This window comes from Suricata suricatta, chromosome 9, assembly GCF_006229205.1.
Source record: "Suricata suricatta isolate VVHF042 chromosome 9, meerkat_22Aug2017_6uvM2_HiC, whole genome shotgun sequence".
Lineage (NCBI taxonomy): Eukaryota > Metazoa > Chordata > Mammalia > Carnivora > Herpestidae > Suricata > Suricata suricatta.
Genome location: NC_043708.1, coordinates 48,535,196 through 48,562,758, shown reverse-complemented (window position 1 = coordinate 48,562,758; position 27,563 = coordinate 48,535,196). Strand labels below are relative to the sequence as shown.

Here is a 27,563-nt window from a genome sequence, read left to right as displayed (position 1 = left end):
AAATTATAACCATAATTATTGGTTACCTGATGATATGGCCAATATTTTCTTAGCAGACAATAAAATGCTGGTTAATGTGGTTGCAGTTGACTATAATATTTTTGTTATTTCTTATAGGCACAATAAATCCTTGCATAATTAACATTGCTACTGATTTTATATATACTTATTAGGTATGTCGTAAATATGGATAATATAAGTGTTTTCACCCATATATTCATGAAACACATACTATTAAGTACCTACTATGTCAAGACACTGGTATATCACTTGTAAAATGTCAAAGACTCAACCAGAACTGTTGGCTTAGGGATATATTTTGAAGGTAGAGCCATCAGAACTCCCTGACAGATTGAATGTAGGTTGTGAGAGAAAAAAAAAAAAATCAAAAATGACTCCATAATGTTTTTTTCTGAAGCCAAATTATCCTATGGATTCATAAGAACAAATTTAAGAAAAAAATGATTTGAGTGGAAGGGTTCTATAAATCAAATTTAATTAAGAATGCCAAAACAGAGCCATTCTCCACAGGACACAACAATTAAACCTTTGGGACAACCTTGATGATTGGCACAGGAACAAAAAATAAATATATTGAAAAAAATTAAAATTATAAACAAAAATTCTTTTTAAAAACTATAAAAATTGAGAGGAAGGATATAGTACTGTTAGGGGAACAATTAAACTAAGAGCAAGCCTCACAAGTTGGAAAAAAGAGGGTAAGATAAAATAACTCCTCCAGTCAATAAAAGCTGTCACAATGAAGTCTTGTATATGTAACAGACCACGTGCATTAATGATGTCAGATTTGAAGCAAAGAGAGTTCTAAAATCATGTGGTTCCACTGTACTCACAGCTAGAGGAATAGGATCAGTGAGAATGGTAGAGGAATCCCATTCAGAAGCTGAACCCTGGGAATAAAGTCACTAAAATGGAAGAAAGAAGTACAGAGCGAAGAGACAGACTTTGTAACCCCATGATACTAGGTATGAACTACTACATAGTAATATCCCGAGGCACTATGCTTCATGTGCTATGGGAGAAGCATGTCAATGAGGAAAATCATTTTGACATCCTACTTACTTCCAAAAATAATTTAAATGTTCTCTATTTTTCCCATCAAATCAGAAGACTGAACCAGTAAGGACATAAGATACATGTGACAGAATAATATATTTTAGTTTTTGAGATATTGATTTTTTTCTTGAAATTGCCTCCTTTTTTCCCTCCCCCACCCTCCATCATGTCATTCAATTACGCAGATTTAGAAATATTTTCATGGGACAAGGGGTATTTGTTTGATGGAAAACAAAATATTTGCTAAGGCTTTGCTTTTTATCCTAAAGTACGACTGCCCTTGAAAAACTTTAGAGTACTTCTAGTATATTTTAAACATTTTGAAGAGTGAGGTTTGAGAATTGTGGATCATTTTGCTGGAGCAGTGTTCTTTATCTGGAAGTGATTTTGCGCCCTTGCCCACCGCCCACCAGAAAACAGTTGGCAAAATCTGGAGACATTTCTGAATGGTCCAGGAGACTGGGGTGGGATAGAGCTCCTGGAATCTAGCAGGTGGAGACCAGGGTGTTGATAAATATCCTACAATGTGCAAGGCATCTCTTCCACCCCTAGTTCACCCAAAATGCCAAGACAGCCTCCTAGCTCTAGGGAGACTGGAAAATATTCTTTTAGTGTTGTAGGAAGACAGAGAATATCGGTGAGTAAAAAGAGTAGAGGCAGCAGGGGATTTTGAAGGAAAAAACCCATTGACCTGGTAGATCCCTGGGTGCTGTGAGGACATCTTGTCTCCCAAGCTGACACCTGGAGGCATGGCATGCCCACAGTAAAGGAAGGACCATGCGCTGTGTTCAAGGTAATTTGGTCTGACCTGGCAGAAATGATGGCACTTCTGTATGTCAGGGAAGCTGTGTAAATATCTCCAGTCTTGGGACGCAGACAAGATGGGGAGAGGTGACTAGCTGAAAATGTGATGCAGAGGACAGGCGGGAGTGCTCAGTGAAGAACCTGAGACAGAGCCCCAGGGGTAGCCCTTTAGTCTGCCAGCCCTGTGACAAAGCTGTGGCTCGAGGTGGATACAGGAAGCTGAGCCCTGGAAGAGGAGAAACTGTGGTAGCTCAAAGAAGGGGGCCGTCTGGCAACAGGGGGAAGATCTTTCCCCTGCAGCCAGGAAAGTTTAGAAAAGCATTCCACAGGAGGAAAAGTTTTCATAGAGAGAAATTTAAAATCATTCAGTTTAGGTGGTTGTACGTGAGCTTTGGCTGTGCAAACCAAATGCTAATTTAAAAAATTTTAAATGTTTTTTATTTTTGAGAGAGCAAGAGATACAGACAGACAGACAGAGACAGAGAGACAGAAAGAGAGGGAGACACAGAATCCGAAGCAGGCTGTCAGCACAGAGCCCCACGTGGGGCTCAAAACCAGGAGATCATGACCTGGGCTGAAGTTGGACACTTAACCAGATGAACCATCCAGGTGTCCCCAAACATTAAAATTTCTAAAGCTAAATTTAAATACATCACATTAGAGAACAGAAAAATTCTTCACTTTTCCCAAGAACAGGGTTTTTAAGATGAGGCTACGGATGGTTTAAAAATCTGGATGAAACTTGTTACTATTGTTTTTTGCTTTGCTTTGCTTTAATGTGTGTGTGTGTGTGTGTGTGTGTGTGTGTGTGTGTTTAAACTTAGACATTCTAATTAAATGGCTGGGATTGAAAACACCAAAGAATGCCATTTTGCAAACTTGCAGCCTTTTATTATCATTCTGCTGCATAGATTTCTGGCGGAGCATAGAGGGGTGACAGCAAAATAGAAGGTTTTTTGTCTGAATAACCTGATCTTAAAGAGATCATGATATAAAGTATCATGTATCTGTAAGGATATTAGTGTTATAACTCTTTTAAAGGCTTCACTATTTAAGCAACTTTTTAAAAAATCAAATTCATCAAAAGTTAATAGCCATGTCTTTATAGCACAATAAGTAAATTTACTAAGCACTACCTATGTGCCAACCATTCAAACCCAAGCAGTCTGATTTCAAAGAGTATGGCAGTGCCTTAGAGCTACGCTCCATCCCAGGAGAGAACATTCCTAGAACCTATCAAATAATACTTCTAGGACTTAATGCTAGCTGCAAGGAGTCTGGGAAATGAAACTTCTATTTTGGAAAGTCATGCAGCCAGTTGAATTTCTAATGCTATGAAAGAGGAGAAATCAGGTTTAGGAGATAACTAGAAGACTGAGCCCCCTGGCTAATTAGAATAAATGATCATTATATCTCCTACATATAATATTATCTCTATCTTTCCCTCTTAGTATAAGCATCAATATTGATAAACTTCTAAATGTTCTATCCTACACCAGATTCTCTATTTGCTACTTAAGTAATACTAAAATAATTTGTCTCCTAAAATAATTTTAATGTCACGATAAAGTCGAATTTTATTACCAAAAAGTACCCTGCATTATTCTTAAGAGATATCTCTATGACAATGCCTGATTAATGTTTCCAAGATAGGCATTTAAGTCATACAGCCTTTGGGTAAAATAACAGCGTCTGTGAAATTGAAATTGAAACTAAAGTACTGTGTAGGATTTGTGCAAATACTTTCTTTGTCATATGAAACCTAATATATTTTATGATTTTCAAAGAATGCATGATCTCCCTCTTGGTGTGTCTGTTGGCTTGAACTGAGGACTGCTTGATGGCAGCATTCATGGCCTTCACCATTTCTGCCCATTGCTGCTATGTGGGAACATCTTTATCTTATGAGATGTTACTTTTACAAACTTCCAAGTCTTTCCTACTAGGTTTTCAGGAGGTACTGCTGCTTGTTCTTCTCCTTCTCCTCCTTTTTCAGTCAACAACCAAGATTTAATGTTGAAAATTGAGACTCTTTTCTCCCCTTCCCTTCCCTTCCCTTTCCTTCCTTCCCCTCCCCTCCCCTCCCCTCCTTGCCTTCTCTTTTCTTTTCTCCTTTTCTTCTCTTTTCTTTTCTTTTCAGACACTCTTTTCTAATAATACACAATTTAATTCCTTTTTTCTCTTTGAATATTTTAAAAAGAGTATTTGAATTGCTGATGTTAAATTAGAGAAGTACTAATGTTACCAGTGGGAGAGTCCGCGCTGTGTAAATGGAGGTCTTGGTCCTTCGATTCCCCACAAGAAGATTGATGTGGGGATCCACTCTTCAGTAAAGACAGCCAGAAGGAGAGTAGCAAGTATAAAGCAGTTCATTAAAGCGAAAGTACACCCTCAAGGTGGGAGCACTGACAGGACCTATGAGGTGGGACCGGCCCTAGGTTGTTTTGAGATTGGCTATTTGCTGTGTCTTTCTGAGCTGGGAGGAGCCATGAGGTGTATTGGGGTGGTCTCTAATGGAGGCTGCTTCCAATCATTTGGGAGACTCCCTCCACAGGTTGAGAGGAGTGTTTGACCTATCAGATTTGCACTCCAATAGTCACGCAGCCTTTTCTGGCGGGTGGGGGTGGGGGTTATAACCACAATGCAATCACTATCATGAGACCAGGGGATATCCTGGGGCAGAGGTAGAAGAGGAGAGCACATACTTCTCACCGATGGCTCTTGATCCGTCAGCCCCAAGGTCTTGGAAGCCACAAGGTCAGGATGTTGTGCTCCTGGGCTTTTAATGTATCTTATTTATTACCATCATTGCCTCCAGTTCATGTCTCTATTAGTACACTTAGGGACTTGGGACTTGGCCTTCTGGCCTTCCTTCCTCTACTCATATCCAGTTTCTACCTAACACTAAGCGATATTATTTCCTGTTTCTAATTTTAGTGAGATTGAATGAAGAGTTTAACTTTAAAGCTGACCAGGAACAGTGTACCTCTGAAATTATATTGAAAATCTGAAGATTAGAGACAGAGTCTTGGAGCTCTCTGGATTTAGAGTATAAACATTAATATCAGGGAGAAGCTGTCCATGATCAAGAAGCAAAAAATGTTTGTCAGAGGCAGGTACAAGAGTTACCAAATTGGAGTGAAGGAAAAGAGGTTAAACACTAGAGAAGCACCAGAGGAACACACATTCCTAGGCAACTTAAGATATGGTGGGTTGCCACTAAATCATGAATTAGCACGAAAACTACACACTAGTTAGATTATTATTTGTCTTTTTATCCATATATTCATATTCAAAATGTTAATACATATTAAATAAAATTCTTTGTCTCTGTCCTATATTGCTGTTTATTGTAAAAAAAAATAAGACATAATAATAAATGCATTTTTTAATTTTTTTAATGTTTTCTCTTTTAGGTTTTGAGAGACAAAGAGAGAGGCAGAGTGTAACTGGGGGAGGGGCAGAGAGAGAGGGAGACACAGAATCCAAAGCAGGCTCCAGGCTCTGAGCTGTCAGCACAGAGCCTGATGCAGGGCTTGAACTCACAAACTATGAAATCATGACCTGAGCCAAAGCTGATGCTCTTCTGACTGAGCCACCCAGGTGCCCCAATAATAAACTCATTTTAAGAGAAAACTCTTAGATCAGGTCACCAATATGATACTTTAATTATCATTTTGGTGAATGTGTTACGAAGTGAAATAATAGAACTTTACAGGATTGTTTCCAGAAGTTCTGTCATGATTACTGCAGTAAACAGGCTCACAAGTACTCCAGGATATAGAGTTACCATCTTGTAGCTCTGTCTGAAATTGTACATCATCTTATTACTATATATGCTTGTGAAATATTTATAATGTCATGCTCATGGGAACATCGAATATTGTGTACTTTAAAAATAACATGATTTCCAAGCAGTTTCAGAGTTGTTTATTCTTAATCCAAAAACATAATTTCCATATTATGGAAATTCACTACATGCAATTTCATGTTTTTATTTTTGTGGATAATCATGGGTAGTTAAGAATAAACAGAATTTTGCCTTCCAAATGACCACGTTGGTAACATACTTGAAAGTATATATTGCGATGTACCATTTTCTTCTTCACCATAGATTTTCAGCAAATCTGTCAATCTTAATTTCCTGTTTCGCTTTTGAGTACAATTTTAATTCTTTTATATTTGGATCAGCAATTGCATTTTGGAGTGGTGGGTAACAGTGGCAGAATGTTGGCTACCAGAGTTTTTAGCCTAATTGGCAGGGAAGCAATCCCCACCGCAGTGTGTATATGAGCCCACATGAAAGTGTCCTGGAGAGTGAAATCAATGCTCTCCCCCGAGTTATGCCCACCACCAATCCCTGGCCTGACAAATCCACGTCAAGAACCTCTCTGCCAGGCAGGAGACCTTGAAGGAGTAGAGGACTCCCTGGAGCAGCCTCTCCATTAATGAAAAAGCTGAATTGTACCACATTCAAAGAGAGCTTTGCTGAAATGAACAGGAGCAGGAAGGAGCTGAAGACCATCATGGGCACCGCCATGTCTTCATCAGCTTGACTGGCTTCATTTTCATGGGGGAGAAGCAATACGTGTAGGGTATCATCCCACACACCTTTGACTAGGAACAGGTGGCCAAATGGACCAAGAGGATACTGAACATGAGGGCCAGGCTGACGCAGGGCTTCTCAGCCAAGTGGAACAACAACCAGAGCGAGTGGAAGAAATAGGAGCCCGCCACTCACCCCTATGAGCTTCACCGTGTTCTGCCGCCGCTTGGCAGCTCCGCGTGTTGACTGGAAGCCATTATGTTGCAGAACCAATGCTACTAAGTGAGCAGTTTACGTGGAAAAAAAATTGCACTTTGGTTTCTGTGTAACTCTGAATAAATGTCTGTCTCGGGTAACAGGCCAGGCTACATATGCTTGATCTACCTGTAGTTTTCTGGAAAACACATATCACTTCTCCATGTGGATGTTGTGAGGAAGTTGATGTTTCCATAACTTTTACTACTTTTCTCATTTGTTGATCTTGTCTCCTGTGAACCCAGTCTGGTGTGGTCTTTCCTATTTCAATACCCACCTCAAATTTATTTATTTGGTATTGAATTTGCACTTTCATATATTCTTGTATCTATTTTAATATTACTTTACTTCTATGTCTGCACTTACAGGATGCTTTTATGTTTAAAGCATTCTTTAAAAAATCATTTATTCAGACAGAACTGGAAAGGCAAGAGAAATTTGAATCTACCGCAGGACTTATTTTCTGATATCCACAGTGGCTTTCATGTTGTTCTTTTTTATTCTCTGTTGCTAAAACTGATGTTTTAGGAAAACGTATTTCTCTTTAGGTCTCTGATAGAATTTAGCTTCACTAATTTACAAATATGAAAAAAGATGAACTTCTCAGGGGCTTTCAGTTCAAATTCCAAACGTGTGTGGAGTTGAACATGGGACAGTGTGTGAAAGGCCCTACATAAGATGGATTCTGAAATAACTTTACTTACCTTTGTTATATGAATCAACACGTTAATGATCATAGCTCACTAATGGGAGAGAATAACATTATAATAGTTCAGCATGCAAGTGTCAGATTTTTCTCCCCACAACTGGATCTTCTGCCATCTTAATCATACAGTCTTAGATTCTGTCTTAAGATCAGTAAAAGTTGCCCTTCCTGTTCCTAGCTTTACAAAATGGTTACATGTCCTTCTTGTGAACTTTCTCAACAATTAGACCTGCTCCAACTTGACACTAACTCCCAGCATTTTTTGCATTAACTCTCCATTTATTTCTAACACTTAAACAAAGCTAATTCCATACATAGGAAGTTCTGGTTTCAAAAGCAGTGAAGAAAATGTATATATGGAAAACAAGAATGTGAAAAGATGATCAGCAACTTGAAGAATGAGATACCACCTTTTAGATCTGCTAAAATCGAAAACACTGACAATAACAAATGCTGATGAGATTGTGGAAAACAGGGACTCACATTCACTGTTTGCAGGAATGAATGATGGTACAAACACATTGGGAAAGAGTGTGGCAGTTTCTACAAAACTGTTAGCATATGATCCAGCAATCATGCTTCTTGGTATGACCCAAAGGAGATAAAAATGTATGTCTGCACAAAGCCGTGCACATGGATGTTTGTAGCAGCCTTATTCATGGTTGCCAAAACTTGAAAGCAAACCAAGTTGTCTTTCAGTAGGTGAATGGATAAACTATGATACATCAAGACAAAGGAATACCACACAGTGGAATACCACCACAAAAAGACATGGTGAAAACTAAACTGCATGCTACTAAGTGAAAGACGTCAATCGGAAAAAACTACTCCCTGAACAATTCTAACTATATGACATTCTGCAAAAGACAAAACTATGGAGACAGAAAGATGATCAGTTTTTGCGAAGAGTTTTGGAAGGAAGGAATGAATAGGTGGAGCATGGGGGGTTTTAGGGTAGTGAAACAATTCCGTCTGATCCTGTAATGGTGGACATGGTTACCCATTTGTCAAAAGCTGTGCAATATACAACAGCAAGAGTGAATCTTAATGTAATCTATAGACTTTAGGTAATAATGCATCAACTATAACAAATGGAGCACACGAACACAAGATACTAATAACCAGGGAAACTGTGTGTGTGTGTGTGTGGATAGTGGTAATAAGGAGGTATATTAAACTCTCTTTACTTCACATTCAGTTTATCCATAAACCTAAAAGTTCTTGAAAAGTTGGCTTTCATTTTTTTAATGGCACCAAATAAATAATCTTGTAAAACCTGATTTTATATATATTTATATATATGTATATATATTTAAAGTTTATTTATTTATTTTGAGAGAGAGAGAGAGAGAGACAGAAAGTGGGAGAGGGTCAGAGAGAGATGGGGTGAGAGAGAATCTCAAGCAGGCTCCATGCTCTCAGTGCATTCAGCCAGAGTCCTGTGAGGGGCTTGATCTCACAAACCATGAGATCGTGACCTAAGCTGGGATCAAGAGACGCCCCAAACCTGATTATATTGTAACTCATCTCAAGGTTTTAAAATTTTTAAAAATCAAAGTTAATTTTGGTTAAATTAAATTTAGCATTTAATTGTTTCACCTAGAACATCTGGTTGAAAGTCTGATTGCTTGACTGCCTCCAGCTTCAGGTTTATTTGAAAAACAAGCTTCTCTGAACTGCTGAGTACAAGCTTTGAGACCCTTTAATCCTAGCACACAGTCTCCTTCAGGTTCGAAGGTAACAGGAAAATTTTACCGTTTCTGTCACGTCAAGACGGTACAGAATTGGATTAGTGCTCCAGTGCCCTGAAGTTGATTCACACAGGCTTATGGGAGTTGATTTGTGGCTTTGTTTCTAATTCAGTGACACCATATTAGTTGCTTGAATTTGGTCATGGTGGAGCATTTATACCATGGACATTAGTAAATACTGCAAATCAGTTAATTTCTGTTTTGGTTTAGTTTAGAGAACTGGCTTACCAATATACCTTTGATTAATGCAATAATTTAAATTTATAAAACATCTCCCCTAAAAAGACAAAGGCGACTAATGACATCAATATTTTACAGGAGAAAAAGCTTTTTTCCTACATATATTTATCCTCATTATTTTCTAAAACCATACTAGTAGTTTATTTTGAAGTTTCTAAATTGCATTGTTATACCAAAGTGAATCTAAGGGAGCATAAAAGCCTATAAGCAATCATATTGCAGATTAGCAGAGATGTCCATAAACGATTAATTGGGAGAATTGACGCAACCGAAGGAGAGTCTAGATGCACATGCCTGAAGCCCCGAAACGATTCTGCCTTAAGGTAGTGGTCAAAACCTGGTGATGAAAAGATGATGGAAGAGAATCCTAAAGGGTATTCTTTTCCTTGCATGCCCGGTGGACTCCCTGTTCTTTCATACTAAGCCTATATAACATTAATGCATGTTGAAAGAATTATAGCGCAAGTCTGTGGAATTCTAAGTAGCAAGATGAAGGTTAATGGAGAAAAAGAACTACACAGGGATGGGATGCAAAATCAGTAGCACATATGTTACTTTGATTATCAAAACCAATTAATATATTATTTTAAAATGAACAGAACATAATGTGCCAGGCACTATCCTAGGCATATGAAATGCAAAAATGTTTCCTGGCAAAATTAACTCAGAGCCGTTAAGAGTTCTTAAGTGATGGACTATAATAATAAAGAGACTATGAAGTCCTCTGGAAACAGTAACACTGTCTTCTGTGACACTCACTCACTCTGCTTGTTTGTCAAGATGTTGATGCTTTTGAAAACTATTTGCTCAGTATCTCGTAAAATGTCCTTTAATTTGGGTTTGAATGGTACTTTCTCATGATTTTGACTGGGGTTATGGATTTTGGAGAAGAATCCCACAGAGGGGAGGCTGCCTTCTTATCATGTCATATATCAACATGCCTATTACTGGTGATGGTAACCTTGATCCCCCAATAAAGGGGACGCTGTCAGATTTCTCCACTGTAAAGTTACTCTTCTTTTCCTTTCTGTGCTTTTTTTTCCTTTCTGTACTCTATTCTTTGGAAATTAGTAAGTCCAGCCAACACTCACAGGGCAGAGACATAAATTCTACCTTTTAGTGGGAGAAATCTCTACATACACTATTTGGTATTCTTCTTTATGAAAAAAAATTGTTCTTTTCCTGCCATTTATTTTCTCAAGCATTTATGAACTTTTGATATTTATTTAATGACTTGAGTTACAATCCAATACTATGTTATTTATTTTGATGCTCAGTTATTCCAGCTTTGACCATCAGGAACTCTTTCACATTGCCTTCTGTGTCCTGATGTAATCTATTTCTTTTCAACATTTTCCCCCTATTTCAGCACTTACTAAATTCTAATACTACAAAGTGCTCCAACTCATCATCTATTTTTCCTGCTCTAGGCTTCGTATCAGTAATTTCTATGGGAATATCTAGTTCCTTTTCATGGAGAATGGATATTTATAATCTAAAACCTGAGTGCCGAGTGTGCTTATTTCTACTAAGATGTCCCTGCTTCGATGTGTTATCTAATGTACAGCCTATTTGTGTCAGTCTGTATTTCATCTTGGGATTCTCCAACATCCTGGTCAATTCTTAAATTTTCTTATATTAAATTTCCCTCTTTTTGATATACAGATGTGGACAAATACAAAAGTCATGGATACTCTCCTGTACCATACAGAGGAGTTATTACATAACCTTCAACATTTGCGTGCACATTCTTTTTTTTATTGAAGTATCATTGACAGACATTGTGATATTCATTTCAGGTGTACAGCATAGCTTTTGGACAGTACACTACCCAGTGCTCCCCACCATATGTATAGGTACCATATGTAACCATTCAGTATTATTACAATGTTGTTGACTATATTCTTTACGCAGGACTTTTCATCCCCTTGACTTACTTATTTTATAACTGCAATTTTGCACTTCTTAATCCCCTTTATGTATTTTTTCCATCCAACCCCCTTCTCTCAAGCAACCACTAGTTTGTTCTCTGAATTAATTAGTCTGTATCTTGTTTTGCTTTTTAGATTCTGCATAGAAGTGAATCACATGGTATTATTTCACTTAGCATATACTTTTTAGGCAGATTTATGTTGTCACAAATGGTAAGATTTTATTCTTTTTTTTATAGCTGAGTAAGATTCAATTACCAAATTTTCTTTATCCATTCATCTATATATGGGTACTTAGGTTGCTTCCATATGTAGATTTCTTTTGTAGTAAAATCTTTGCTCTCTTCAAAATCCAGGGAAAAAATCATTAACTGTTCTCTTTCTCAATAGTTTTTCCTTTTTCAGAATGTCATATACATGGAATTACATAACTATGCTTTGGGTATGGCTTTTTGTTTTATCAGAGCTTGTTTCAGATCCATCCATATTTGTTATCTGTATCAATAGCTTATTCCTTTTGTCAGTGAATAGTACAGAGTACTATCCCACATGTCCTTCACATGTTGAAGGAAATCTTAGTTACTTCCAGGTTTTGGAGCTTATATAAGACTTCCATAATCATCCATGCACAGTATTTTGTGTTAACATACGTTTTAAATTTATATATGTAAATACCTAGGACTGTGGTTATTAAGACCGTAGATTACAACTTCAAGTAAAATGTGGATACCTTATCACCATTTGCATTTTTTTGCCCTTTCTCCTTTATCAAATAGTTATCTGAAATATTATCTCTTCATACACTGAGAGTCAGGTTTAACCATTTTATAATTATTTTTGCTTTAACAGGCAAACGCAATTTTAAACACTCAAGAGAATAGTCTTATCTTTACTTATATCTTTATGCTTCCCATCACTCTTAATTCCTGATGCCTCGTATTTCCTCACAATGTAATTTATTTCCTGCATGCCTTTCTAAATTCCACCTCTCTTGGTATTGAGATGGCAACCAACACACATTTGAAGTATAACCCACAGAAATGAGTCAGGAAATGCATCTTTAAAAATCTTCTAAAACAGAAGATTTATAGGGTTGCCTGGGTGTTTCAGTCAGTTGAACATCAGACTCTTGATTTCAGCTTAGGTCATGATCCCAGGGGCATGGGATGGAGCCTGCTTGGGGTTCTCTCTCTTTCTCCTCTGCCTCTTTCCCCTGCTCACATGCTCTCTCTCTCTCTCTCTGTCTCTCAAAAAAAAAGTTAAATTCAAAAAATAATAAATATTTAAAAATAAAATAGAAGATTTACAAAGGAACCATATAGTCTTCTGACACAGAATATTTTTAGGATGGAGTGCAAAGTTACTTGTCATTCTATGAGTAGTTATATCAGGCAAGATTTAACCAGACAAGAACCTGTAGACTATTTATATTAAGAAGTTTTTTGGGGAAAAAAATGGCTTACCTGATTCTGGAGGCTAGTTAGATGAGTCTAAAAGTCATCACACAGGCTGTCAGGAGGAATATGCTAGACCTATTGGGGATGGGCTGAAGCTGTAATCTTCAGAGGAACATTTTCTTTCTTTCTTAAATTTTTAACATTTATTCATTTTTGAGAGACTGAAAGAATAGAGCATGAGCAGGGGAGAGGCAGAGAGAGAGGGAGACAGAATCCAAACTGGGCTCCAGGCTCTGAGCTGTCAGCACAGAACCCAACACGGGGCTCGAACTCCCTGATCGTGAGATCATGACCTGAGCTGAAGTCTGATGCTCAACTGACTGAGCCACCCAGGTGCCCCCAAGAGAGCTTTTTTCTATAGAGAAGTCTCAATGACACTTTTGATGCTTTTCAGTTGATTGAATCAGGCCCACCTAGATTATATAAAATAATCTCCGTTACTGAAGAGTCAACTGATTTTGGATTTTAATCACAACTGTAAAATATATTCACTGCAACACATAGATTTTTGTTTTGTTAAGTAACTAGGGAATATTCCCTAGTCAATGAACACATCGTACTAAACAAAATCTCAGCTGAAATTAGAAAAGAGACACTAACACTAAAATGACACAAGTGTTGAACTTCTCTGGCAAGGATTTTAAAATAGCCGTCATTTGAAATACTCTAATGAGCAATTACAAACATTCCTGAAACGTACTTAAACTATCAAAACTCTCAGCAAAAAATAATAGACATAAAAAAGAACCATTTGAAAATTTTAAATTACAAAGTACTATAACAAAAATTCTAAAATATCACTGAATGGGCTCAATATCAGAATGGAAACAACAGAAGAAACAAGGAATTTGTAGATAAAGCAATAATTATACGTCTCTGTATACCAAAGAGAAAATATACTGGAAAATAGTAAGTTGATATACAGTGAGTTGTGAGACAATAACAAAATAAGGGAATGTTTATCAGAGTCCCAGAGAAGGAAGAGAAGAAATTGTGCAGCTGAAAAAAAATGAAAATATTTGGCGCTTCAGTTTCTCTGTTTGGCAGGAAAAGAAGAAAACATAAACTCTATAGATTCAACAAGTTGACAAACTGAAAGCAAGATAACATCAAAGAAATCTATGCCTAGCCACTTTTTGATAAATTTCTGAAAATTAAAGACAAGAATCTTGAAAGCAGACAGAGTGAAACTATGCATTGCCTGTGAGAAATGACAATTCTAAAGGCAGCAGATTTCTCATCAGAAACTGTGGAGACAGTAAGAAGGTGGCACATTATTTAAGTGCTGAAAGAAAAGAACTGTCTGCCCAGTGTTCTACATCCAGTGAAAGTGTACTTCAGGATGAATGTGTAATAAAAGAATTCCCACATGAAAGAAATCTAAAGAACTTGTCATCAGCAGACCTGCTCTAAAAAACATCTAAAGGAAACTCTTTAAAGTCCAAACTTTTATCAGTTGTTATTTGTGCAAATTAGAAGAGCAAGAGAGGGAATTAAAGCACATAGCAATTATTTTATTTTAAATGCATGCATTATTCTATGATTAATAGTTTAATAATAAAATACATTTCACATTTTGAAACATTGACATATGAATTGTGAAACGATCCACAACAGAAGATAATAGTCCAGATATAATATCTTCAGGTAAAGCAAAGCTTGACCTCATAAATTCATAACTAAAAGAAAAATACTAAAATAAAAAATGAACAAAGAATATAGACATTTTAGAAAATTAAATTCAAATGTGACTAAATATATAAGATTCTCTATTTCCCAAGCACTCAGAAAAATATAAATTACCTGAGTTAATAATCATTTTATACCCATCAGATTAAAAAATTTTAAAGTAATCATTTCAATCATATAGATGTTTACTGAAGCATTGTTTGTTTAGATAAATACTAGAAACAAAAAGAATACCATCAGTAAGTGGAGAGTTGGATAAACCATAATTTACACCAATATCCAAATGCAGAATATAATACTGACATTTATTTTTGTTTAATATTTAAATTCCAGTTAACATACAATGTAATATTAGTTTCAGGTGTACAATATAGTGATTCAACACTTACATGCATCACATGGTGCTCATCACAAGTGTCCTCCTTAATACCCACCACCTATTCAACCCATCCCCTCACCCATCTGAGAACCAACAACTTGTTCTCTATAATCAACAGTCTGGGGTGCCTGTGAGGCTCAGTTGGTTAAGCTTCTGACCCTTGACTTTAGCTCTGGTCATAATCTCATGGTTGATCTCACATCAAGCCCCTCATCTGACTCTGCACTAACAGCGTGGACCCAGCATGGAGGCTGATAGGAATTCTATCTCTACCTCTCTACTCCACTTGTTCTCTCACTCTCTCTCTCTCTTTCTCTCTCAAAATAAATAAATAAACATTAAAAAAGAGACTGTTTCTTGGTTTTCCTCTCTCTTTTTCCCCCTTTGCTTGTTTTTGTACTGACATTTCACAGTGTATATTAGAAGTATAACAACTGACTTACAGATATTTTTTATGATATACCAAAAAATTAAGGCAAGATTCAGACAAACATGTAATATAGGCCTACTTTTTTGAAAATATAAAACAAAAATATATACAGGTGTGTTACTGCATGTGTATGTGTATGTGTGTATATGAATGTATTTGCTTATGGTTATGACCATGGGATTCACTATGCAAGGAGACACATTACAGAGTTAATAATTTGTTATCTGTGGGACTGTGGGTGGGGCACCCACAAGACTGAAATAGAAGGATTGTATGTAAAATAAAGTGACTAAGTATACTTTGACGAATTCAGTACTAAAGACTCGGAAACAATAAGGAGACAAGTAAGCACAAGTTAGGAAAAAATAGCCAGTGCAGAAAATACTGTAAAAGTTGCAAACCTGTCCTCCTACTGAATATAGTGCCTTCAACATTACTGGTTCAAGGTTATTAACAACTCCTTAGAGATGAACATTTTAAAATTAATTTCAGAACATATTTTATATTGTACATATTACTTTGCATAGAAATATGTATAATACATTATTTGGCATTTTCTCTTAAAATAATGAAAATAAGATAAAACCACAAGGAAGCTTATTTTTCTTATGTAGTTGCCAAATTTATACCTTTGAGCACAATGCATTCGGGAGTGGCAGAGAGGGAGTGCAGCAAAACAATGTGAAATTCTCCCATGAAAGCATGTAATTACTTTACTTCTGAAATTGTCAAAGTTCCAAACTTGCCAGATTTGCACTTAGTTTAAAATGTTTCACAGATTTTATACTCTAGATAGGACAAACCACCTTCTGAATAAAAATTGTATGGAGAAAGCCATGAAACAAAATATGAATCTGTATCAAAGCTAATTACTCTACTAAATGTGTTGAGTGAGCAGGGACTCCAGTCAGTTCTTAACTGATAGAATTACAACATCTGAAGTGATTTCCCTGCTAAAATACGTTGGTCTGAAATTCAATGAGATCTGAGTTAGGCTTGTCTCTGTTGATTCCATAAATAAATAAATAATCAAATAATCATCCCACAGCTCAAAATGGAAATTCTTAATCTTAGTAGTGGAAAATAAGGGCAACTCATATTACTAAAAATGAAATTTGAAAGGTTCCCATTATCATTATTGATCTTTAAAATGAGTTAATAAGCCTACTTTGAGGATAAATGAAAACATCCACTAAGGTATCAGTTTATGCAAAAAAAAAAAAAAGGTTTTCATAAGAACATAAGATCTTAAATCTTAATCCTTCCTGAGATGTCAATTTTAAAAATCCTCTATTAAAATAAAAATTCCTGAGGTGCCTGGGTGGCTCAGTCAGTTAACATCCATTCTGATTTTGTCTCAGGTCATGATCTCATGGTTCGTGAGTTTGATCCCATCATTAGACTCTGTGCTGACAGTATGGAGCCTGCTTAGGGTTCTCACTCTTCCTCTTTCTCTGCCCTTTCCCCACTTATACATTCATGCTCTTGTTCTCTCTCCAAAAAAAATGAATAAATAAATTTGAAAAATAAAATAAAATTATAAAACAAAATAAAAATTCCTTACCATGCATTGTAAAATATGCATATTAAATTGATGTTTGTTCTATCTAGGACTATTTGAATAAATTTGATATAAATGGCATGCAAAATGCATAGTAAACAGACAGTTGGGATACTGAGACTACAGTCTGATGATTCATATACACTATTAAGGTTAACTTATAAACAGTGTTATTTGATGAATAAATAGAGCTTTTAAAAAAAATTTTGTCAACTTGCGCCTCAAACTACATGCTGAGAACATATTTGCAAATGAGAATGGGAAATTTTGCCTGATATTTTATTCACACTCTGTCCATCTTTTGGACTTATAAACCTAATTATTATGAAAACTGTTTGGAAAGTCAATCATCAAACAAACAAAAGCCTACTCTTTTCAGTATTTTTCAATTAATTCCTCCTCAAAGAGAAAGAATAGACTGATCCACCAGGAGTACCCTTTCCAAGGAACTGGAGCTGGCGATGAGAACGATGTATACCTAAATTAGTCCAATCTGTATGAAGAGCTGAGAAGCTCATGGAGCAGGTTAGGGGTAGATGATGACAAGAAACTGGCAGCGGTGCCTGGGTGGCTCAGTCGGTGAAGCATCCAACTGCAGCTTAGGTCATGATCTCACAGTTTGTGAGTTCAAGCCCTGAGTTGGATTCTGTGCTCAGCTCAGAGCCTGGAGCCTCCTTCAGATTCTGTGTCTCCTCCTCTCTCTGCTTCTCCCATGCTCATGCTGTCTCTCTCTGTCTCTCAATAAAAAATAAAGACATTAAAATAATTTTTAAAAAAAGAAAGAAACTGACCAAAATGGCCATAGTGACAACGAAGACACAGAACTATAATAAAAGCAGTCCAGAATTTGGAGGAGAAAACAAATCGAGTAAAATAAGACATTATCAGATTGGCAGGCTAAGTGGAAATCTGATGTCAGAAAGATTGAGAGAGCCGTTACCAATAATCTTCACTGTGTATAATCTTTTAATGGGCATATTCTTGAAAAATAACTACAGTTGACCCTTGAAAAATTTGGGGATTATGGGTGCTGACCACTGTGCAATTGGAAATCCATATATTAACTTTTGACTCCCACCAAATTTAACTACTAATAGCTTACTGTTGACCTAAAGCTTTACTGATAACATAAACAGCCTATTAGTACACATTTTGTGTTTTATATGTATTATATACTGTATTTTAACACAAAGTAAGCTAGAGAAAGTATGTTAAAAATCATGAGGAAGAGAAAATATATTTACAGTACTGAACCATATTTAGTGAAAAAATCCACATGTAAGTCAACCTGCACATTTTGAATCATTATGTTGTTCACCTGAAAATAATTTAACATTGTGTGTTAACTGTACTCTAAGTGATTAAAAAAATAAGTGGAACTGTACAATTCAAATCCTATTCAAGGGTCAAGTGTATAATAAATTTCATGAAAATATTTCCTATCTTAATTTCAGTAAGAGGTAGTATTCAATAAATACTCTTTTTAAAAAGGGGAAATCTGAAATTGTGTTAAGAATGAAAACTCAGGGGGCACCTGAGTTGCTCAGTTGTTTGAGTGTTTGACTTCAGCTCAGGTCATGATCTCACAGTTCATGGGTTCGAGCCTCATGTCGGTCTCTGTGCTGAACACTGGCTCAGAGCCTGGAGCCTGCTTTGGATTCTGTGTCTCCTCTCTCTGCCCCTCTCCCACTCACACTCTGTCACACACAAAAAAATAAATGTAAAAAAAAAGAATCAAAACTCAGATATTTTTGTTTTGTACATGAAGGATAGAAGGCCAGGAGGGCAAAACATATGAATGAGAGAAGCAAATATTTACATGATGGGTTTTTGATGTTTCAATTATAAAATGAGATTTCAAATTCTATTTATTCATGAAATAAATATCTGCTGAATGTTTATAATATGGATTACATTCTGGCCAGCACTGTGCAAGACTAATTGAATGGCAATAATAACAAATGATCTCTAAACATCAAAAATGCATTATAATATGCTATATCAAATTCTGATGCTAGTGACATATTAAAATGTGACAATTTCATATTATGAGTAGAATTGGTCCTTTTTTTGCATTACTGCAGAGTTTGAATTTATTTTCATTAGCAAGATGGGAAAAAATTACATATGATAATTTAATCAAAATCAATCTTTTATTTCATTTCTAATACCAAAACATAGACTTTTGTAAAAATACTATTATAAATACTTAAAAATCATAGTCTTTATAACCTTTCAACTCTAAAATAAGGATTTTTTTTCACTGGAATCAATAAAACCAAAGAACAAATACTCAATTAGAACATGGTTAGCCTATTTTACACTCCAGCATTTTTTTTTTTTTTGAGAGAGAGAGCAAGCAGGGGAGCAGAAGGAAAAAGAGAAAATCTCAAGCAGGCTCATGGAGACTGACATGGGCTCAATTCCATGACCCCGAGATCAAGACATGAGCTGAGATCTAGAGTCAGATGCTTAACTGATTGAGCTACCCACGTGCCCCAATAATGCCAAAATTTTTATGAGGAAAATCCTGCTGGTTTTGTACCAGGTGTAACAAGGGCACCTATGTGGCTCAGTTGGTTAAGCATCCAACTTTGGCTCAGGTCATGATCTTGTGATTTTTGAGTTCAAGCCTCACATCAGGTTCTCTGCTACCAGTGGAAAGCCTGTTCCAGGTCCTCTGTCTTCCACTCTTTTGTCTCTTCCCCTGTCTTCAAGCTCTGTCTTCTCCCTCTCTCAATAATAAACAACCATTTTAAAAAATGTAACAATGGATACACAACTCACTAGGTACAAAGTTGTGTTTCATTGAGAAAAATTACATTTAAGTCCAGTAATCATTCAAACTGAGAAAAACAGCAAATATAAACATGACAAAGATGTTTAGAGACAAATATTTGAGAAGAAAAATTTTCATTGACTTTTCTTGATAAAAGTAGAAATCACAAAGCAGAGAATAATAACACAACTGACTATAACAGACTTAGGTGTAGAGTCAATATTGGTGGCATATTTTTTTATGAAATTGAACTATAACAAATTCCTGAAACATTATTAAGAAAATATTTGGTGTTGTGTTTGAATTAAACATATAGTATCTCTTTGATGGACAAAGATAACTAGCAATTCCTTATAAAGAGTGTTTGATCTTTTGTTGTCATGATAATAGCCTCATAATTCCACCTTAGGACCTTATCACTAACTCAACTGAGACTCAATAGTTTACTTAGATTAGGGCTGTAGTCTGTGGATTTAAGGATAAATCCTTACTCCAAGGATAAATTTTTACTCCATGTAAAAACTAAATGTACAATTGACAAATTAAAATAATAAGATAAAATCCCAATGAAATTGTGTCACATTTATCATGTACTTGAATTTAAACTACTCTTTAGCCTAAAATTGTGCAACTTAGACTTACCATATTAATTATACCCAAAGGCAACACTCAGAATTATTTTATTATTATTATCAATTTTATTTTTTCAGTTAAGTGAAACTAAAATTAATTCTCAGAACTCCATAACAAACTAAAATAGTTCACAAGGAAGTGATAAATAGAAAATGTATGAAATTACAATAGGTATAAGACAAGATGACACTGATCCTAAGTCTTTTTAAGTTTGTGACACACAAAGAAAATTCTATTTATAAGCTTCTTTGAGAAAACTGAATATGCTGTCCGAAGCTGGATGCAAACCTGCCCCAAAGCTCACCCCTCTATCGCCCAACTACTCTATGCCTGAGTAGATCAGTAGCTCTGCCCAACTCCAATATATTACAGTACACACAGGGAGTGCTTGGATTGTGGCCAACTAGAAAATGCATGTTCACGCTAAGGGTAATCAGGCTCACTATTTAGAACAATTTTGATAATGTAAAAACCAATGTTCCATAATTTTACTTTTAATGTTCTTTTACCAATTGTTTAATAAGATTGAATTAGCTTCATAAATTATAGCGTAAAACTCTTCTCATATTCTCTGAAATACCTTGAAGAAGATACAGGATATCTCTGTCTTGAAGGTTTGGTTAACTTCGTAAAACTCTCTGGGACTGATGCCTTTTTGAAAGATATTCTGGAACTTGATTCACTTTCTTCAAAGCTACAGTTTGATGCAGGTTTTGCTTAAGTCGATTTTTCTAATTTAAATAGTTTTAGCATATTTTGCTTCAATTTTTTTAAACTTGCTCAGTATAAAATGTCTCATATATATCATTGTAATTTCTTTATGTTTTGTTGCTTGTGCAAATTAGTCCCTTTTAAAAATCTTAATATTCCAGTTACATCTTATTTTCTTTTCCTTAGACAACCTTTCTTGAGATTTAGCTATTTTATTAGATTTTCAGTGACTATTTTGAATTTATAATTCTAATTTCTTAAATTCATTAATGGCTGTACTGACCAGAGTGGTGTAGATTATACCTATCAGTTACAAAATCTTGGCAAAGATTTTTTTTGTCATTCATACTGCATGTCCGTGTTGTCTGACAGCGTATCTTCTCATATTCCCTTAGCAATCAGGTTGAGGAAGGCCTTATCTTGACATGCAGTTATATAATTGCTGCAGCAATAGAAAAGGGATATAGTGTCTCAAGATACAGGCACTTGAAATTTCTGCCCAAACATAACATGTTGAATTGTGACCCTCAAATTTCATTGACCAAAATATGTCAAGTATATGTTAAATTCAAGAAGAAAGTAAAATTCTATCATTGCCAGAAAGCAATAAAAACCCAACATATTTGATAAGCTGTACTCATGACATTTGTAGTGTATTGCTTAGTGATTCACTTTTGAAATATGTATTTTAAAATTAATTTGAAGACACCATTTTCAAGATTTCAAATAGGTTCTGATTTATAGTAACGCTGTTGCCATTCAGTTTCAAACATTACCATAGTCATTTCTTCTTCAAACTTACTAAGAAATTTTTGTGTTTTGTTAATTATTTTTGTTTATTTTAATTTTCAAACAAGTAAGAATTTCATACCCATCTTTTTCTAATTGATTTCTAAGTTTTTCATATTTTGGTCATATACTATATTTCATAGCATCATAATTCTTTTTTTTGTAGATATTTGCTTTGTAGCCAATATTTAATGTGTACTAAAAAAAGTGTCTACTTTTGTAGTACACAGTTCTAAGTAGGTATATTGATTGTGTTTTTATTTTACATTATCCTTATAATAAAGACATTTTTAATAATAAAATTGTATTCAATTTTTTGTCATAAGTCTCAATTAAAATTGACCACCTGATTTTGTGTCTATCCATGTCTACTCATTTTTCATTTGTACATTTTGCCATACTAATAATGGTTATGATAGATGGGTAGTTAAATTTTCACCTTAGCAATAAACAATTTATGGTTAATTTTAATTTTTGTCTTAAAAACAGTTCTCTGATATTAATAATGCTAGGCATACTATTTCATGATCATTTTATTGGCATGTTATTTTTTAGCCCTTTCAAGTTTCTATGTCAGTCAACCAAATCATTGTAACTTTACTGAAGGGAAATATTCTAGAACAGCAGAAATTATCAAAAGGTAAATCTTTTTTGAACAGCATGTGAAAAAATAATTTTAATCTGGAAGTATCTATCTCCAGATAAATTTAATCTATTTAACATATTCTGTGTATATTTATAAACTAATTTTTATCTGGAAGTATCTATCTCCAGATAAATTTAATCTATTTAACATATTCTGTGTATATTTATAAACTAATTTTTATTTATTATTTTATCTGATATTTCCCCCTTGACCATGTATTTTATTTACATCTTCTTTTCCTGAAAATTTTTATTTATTTTGAGAAAGAGCATGATTAAGGGAGGGGAAGAGAGAGATGTTAGAGAAAAACTAGCATGGACTCCAACCTGTGACTTGAACTCATGACAGTGAGATCATGACCTGAGCCAAAATCAAGAGTCAGGTTCTTAACCAACTGAATCATTCAGGTGCCCCTACATCTTCTTTTTACATCATTTGTTGCATTTGATTTTCTTATTTTTTTTTTAATGTGTGCTTCTTTGGGAGCTATATTTTCTATTCCCATTATTTTAGAAATTTTAAATGATTATGTAGCTTAACTATGTCTAAGATAAATCAGTATGGACAAATTTCTTTTTTAATTCTTAAAACTCTCTTTACCAAATATTTTATTTATATCTTGTTTTTTTAAATTTTTTAATGTTTTATTTATTTTTGAAACAGAGAGAGAGCATGAGAGGGGCAGGGGCAGAGAGAGAGAAGGAGAGAACTGGAAGCAGGCTCCAGGCTCTGAGCTAGCTGTCAGCACACAGCCTGATGTGGGGCTCAAACCCACGAACATGAGATCTGACCTGAGCTGAAGTCAGAGGCTTAACCTACTGAGCCACCCAGGCGCCCCTATATCTTGTTTTTAAACTTGCCAATGTAACTAATTGTTTTATTTATGTAAATGTTTCTAGATTTCTGTAGTCATTCTTCTTGATCCTTCATTTTCTTCAGTTTTTACTGAAGTTTGTTCTTTGGTTGATATTTTAGTGAATGTGTCTATCTATAGAATATTGTCTTTTGTTTATGTTTTGTGTCATAGTATTTGCAGTTTGCAAAAATTTTTAAATAATAGCTGGGTATAGAATTATTCTTGGGTAGATAGTTATTCTTTAGTGTTTCTGTGATATTAATCTGTTATCTCCAGGCATTCATTGTTGATGAGATCTTTGTTTTCAGGCTGGTTTTCAACATTTTATACTTTTTCTTAAACTATTAAGAATGTTTTGTATATTTATGATTTATAGATTCAAAATTGTATATCTAGGCCCAGATTTGTTTTTCTCTTGCTCAGAATCTTTTCTGCTGTTTTGATCTGAAGACTCAAGATTTTTTTCAGTTCTGAAAATTTCATAATGAATACCTCTTTAAATAGAACTTCTTTCTTTTACTCCATTGTATACTGCAAAAGTAAATTAGAGTTCCTACTCTTCTCATGTTACTCCATTGTTTCTTAAAATCTGGTTAGTATTTTCTGTTTCTTTATTTCTCCTATGTTCTTGGTTATTTGCTCAAATATGTTAATTATGCTTTCAATTCTCCCTTCAGATATGCCCAACATTTTGTTTAAAATGTTTATTGCCTTTTAAAATTTAATGACTATACTTCTTAAATGTCAATTGCTACTTATTTATTTATTTGGTTTTTATTGTTATCTTCCCTTCACATAGTTCCTTGCTGATTTCCCAGACTTGAGGGTGGAATGTTCTCAGTTCCTCATTCCACTGGTAGGAGGGCCCCTCATGGTATTCTAGACTGTGTAGAAAGCTCCATTCCAGCTCTCTACCTGCCTTTGCATCCACACTAAACTCTGTCAACCTTGTGGTCCCTGGTTTCTATGGGAACACCATTTAAGACTAAGTCCCTTAGAACCATTTTCAGACTTTAGTTATCTTTGTCATTTATTGAATCTAGGGATTTCTCTTTATTATTTGGTTGGTGATATTTACCAGTTTTTAATATTCCAAATTTCTTTGATTGGAGAAGTATCTGTTCTCAAGGCCCATTTAAATTTATCTTATTATTTAAAGTTCAGCATATATAATACCAATATCCATTTTCTAGTATTGTTATTCTAATCTCCATTGCTCCTAGAATTCCTATATTATATGAGTAATATATAACACCTCTTACACATATAAAAGAATGTGTAGACTTGCAGATATAGGCCAGAGACTTTGAAACAAAGCATTTTTTTGCTTTGAAAGAATAAGGGAATCCAGTTTGTATATAAAATTCTATTTTTATATTTTACTTGAAAAGTGTTTATATTTAGCCTAAAAACTCTTAATAACCCTAGCTATACAGATTATGCCAATAGTATTTACAGGTTTATATAAAGAAAATGAGTAACATTTCTTATGGGAAATCACCAATCAATCACCAAACCCTTTCCCACTGAATCTGGACGCAGTACTGAAATGTTTTCAATATAATCCTCCTAGAAGCCACAACCAATCCATCAACATTAGCATGTGAATTGAAACATATTAGTCATCCTTGATTTAATACATCAGACCTAAATTGGTAATAATTTTAGTTAAGTGATATCAAATCTGAACTCAGACCATCAATCTTGGTGCTAAATTGGTGATAGCAATTTTAGACAGGAGAATTCTATTTTACAAGACTCCTGCTATGCAGTGTGCTTTGTAGTTCTCTCATTTGGCCCTCACAACAAAACCTGTAAAACTCAAATCACATTAATTGAGGAAAAAAGATATATGTTAATTTACTCAAAGACACAGAACAACAATTTAGCAAATCTAGAATATGAACCTAGATTTTGGTCCTGAAAGCCTATACTTTTCAGATATTCATCCCAAAGCCAAAATAAATCACTGAGGATATTTTTAATCACATTACTACTTCTTGTTAGAGACAGTCATGGTGGCATTTTAAATGGTTTTAAAAATCTACATAATATTATAAACAGTTTATAAATTGGTGAATGTATGCTTATGTCAATCCCAACATAAAATATACACAGAACATATATGTTAAAGAAGAAAAACAGATTTGGCAGATATTTTAAATATTAAAATATATGGTATTGTTTATTGTCTAATTTTTCCTCCATTTGACACATGTTTTATAACTATAGTATCTGAGAAATGCATTACACACAATCAGTAGATTTTCATATTTGAATATGCATCAGTGGTGTGTCATATTTCAATTCTTTTAATAAAAAAAATAAGGTGAAGGAAATAATTAATATATAATTGGACAATAAACTTCTTCTGAATAATCATACATCTTTATTGAACTCCATTACTAATATTACAGTTTTCATTCACTATCTGAAAGTAGAGCATTTTGATGTATAAAAACTTTCAGAAACCAAAACGGCATAAAGCAAATAAGCAATTACCATTAATTTCTATGAAAATGTTTCTGAGATTTCCAACCTAAAACAAATAGCCTCTTAGACTTTTTCTGATACTTTAGGACCTATTTTGCTTACCCGTGACCCCCCCCAAAATTGAGATAAAGCAGAGATACTCATAGACCCAGTTCAAAGTTCTGGCGGTTTGATGCTGATATGCTGAGCATATTTCCTGGGGAGGGAGCTTGGCGGGGCCACTCTCCTTACTCAGGATACCACTGCCTCTATGGCAGCTCGGGTACCAGATTGATTTTCCTACTCGAAACATAGAACTATCCCCACAAAATATATGGAACAGCAGTTTTGACGCCTTAAGGCATAAAACAACAAAGAATGGCAATCCTCAGAGACAGGGAACAAGTGACGTGAGCCCTATAGCTTCCCTACTATATGATCTGAGAAAGATTCCAAGTGGCTTAGGTAGGTGGAGCCCAGTCCTGTTGTAAGGGGATGTGGTTGAAAGCTTGAGGATGAAGGCAGTTAGGATTCGCAGTAGAGAATGATGGAGAGGCGAGGGCCTCAGAGAAAGGGGACTCTAAAGACCTGCATGAAGTGCACTTGACAGTGCCTGTGGGTGATGAAACTCCTTGAACCTGGAACAAAAACACCACCACCGCACAAAAATAGCTGAGGGAACAGAACTGCGGGAGTACACAGGGCCAAAGAGAGTGTCCTCCCCGCACAAGACTGGAAAACTTCATCATCCACATGGCATTGACTAACATAATCAGAAATAGTCTGTCTACATAGTCAGAAAGAATGGTCCTTAAATTAAATACTTCTCTGCTCTGCCAAATAACTGTTAAAAGCAAATGTCAGAGGATTAAATTATTTTCAAAGAAATGTGTTCAAAAACAAAACTCAAGGATAATTATAAAAAAACTTAAAAGTGAATAATTGTAAGAATATAAAAATATCTGATATTGTAAAATATAGAATGCTATATCTGAAATATACTATAAATATGAAATAAATGGAAGAAAATGTAAAAAATGAAATATGTCTGGCATTCAATAAAATCTTATTAACATGGAAAGATATAGAACACCTAAAGAGATTAAAATTCCATTAATCAAAACTGATGCAGAAATATAACAAATGTTAGAATTTGCAAAGAAAGAGAGTAAATACTATTATAGCTGTATTTCATGTGCTGAAAAAGCCAGAGGGATGATGAGCATGGTATGGCCATGAAGAGAGGAAGCCAAATTAAACATTCCAGAAGAAAAATTGTACTTTGTAAGATGAAAAATTCACTAGGAAACAAAAAAGATTGAATAACATTAATGACATACATATCCACTGCATAAGAAAACATAAATATGAAGATTTCTCAATAGAAATAATCCAAATAAAAAATAGATTTTTTAAAAATAACAAATAAAGTCTGTATTGCTTAGCCACTATAAGCATGCTTTACAAGTAATTTTAGTTTTAGAGAGGATAAGAGAAGAATATTGAAATAAATTATAAATGATAATTTCCCAAAGTTGATCAAACTTACATAAAGATCCATCAAACCTAAAATACCTAAAGGGAAAAAAACCCTTACGGGACAACAGATCAATTCCTTCAAGTCAGTAATAAAAAAAAAAAAACCAAAAAAAACCTTAAAGCACGCAGGGAAAAGTAATACAAGAAGATAAGATGTAATACAAGAACAAATCAAGCTTAAAAAAACCTTTCAAATAAAATGCATATGTTTTTTCCTGTTACTTCCACATTATACCTTCATAATGATGTTTATAGGAAAACATGCATAATGATAATTTGTATGTATTGAAAAGTTTGTCATAATGCCAAAGA

The 27,563-nt window shown here is 34.8% G+C and overlaps 1 long non-coding RNA gene and 1 pseudogene across 3 annotated transcripts in view; both read left to right on the top strand.

The window, feature by feature from the left end:
• The window catches only part of LOC115302026, a 231,708-nt gene that overhangs the window by 122,461 nt on the left and 81,684 nt on the right, over nucleotides 1–27,563 (top strand). Inside the window, exon 1 of one of the 3 annotated variants that reach the window (XR_003913395.1) lies at nucleotides 851–986. The exons of 1 other annotated variant lie outside the window; for it this stretch is intronic. This is a non-coding gene — a long non-coding RNA (uncharacterized LOC115302026). Of the gene's footprint in view, nucleotides 1–850; nucleotides 987–27,563 lie in introns of those variants that run through there. One more of the 3 variants, XR_003913397.1, reaches the window with a different exon arrangement.
• LOC115302025 lies at nucleotides 6,109–6,607 on the top strand (annotated as a pseudogene).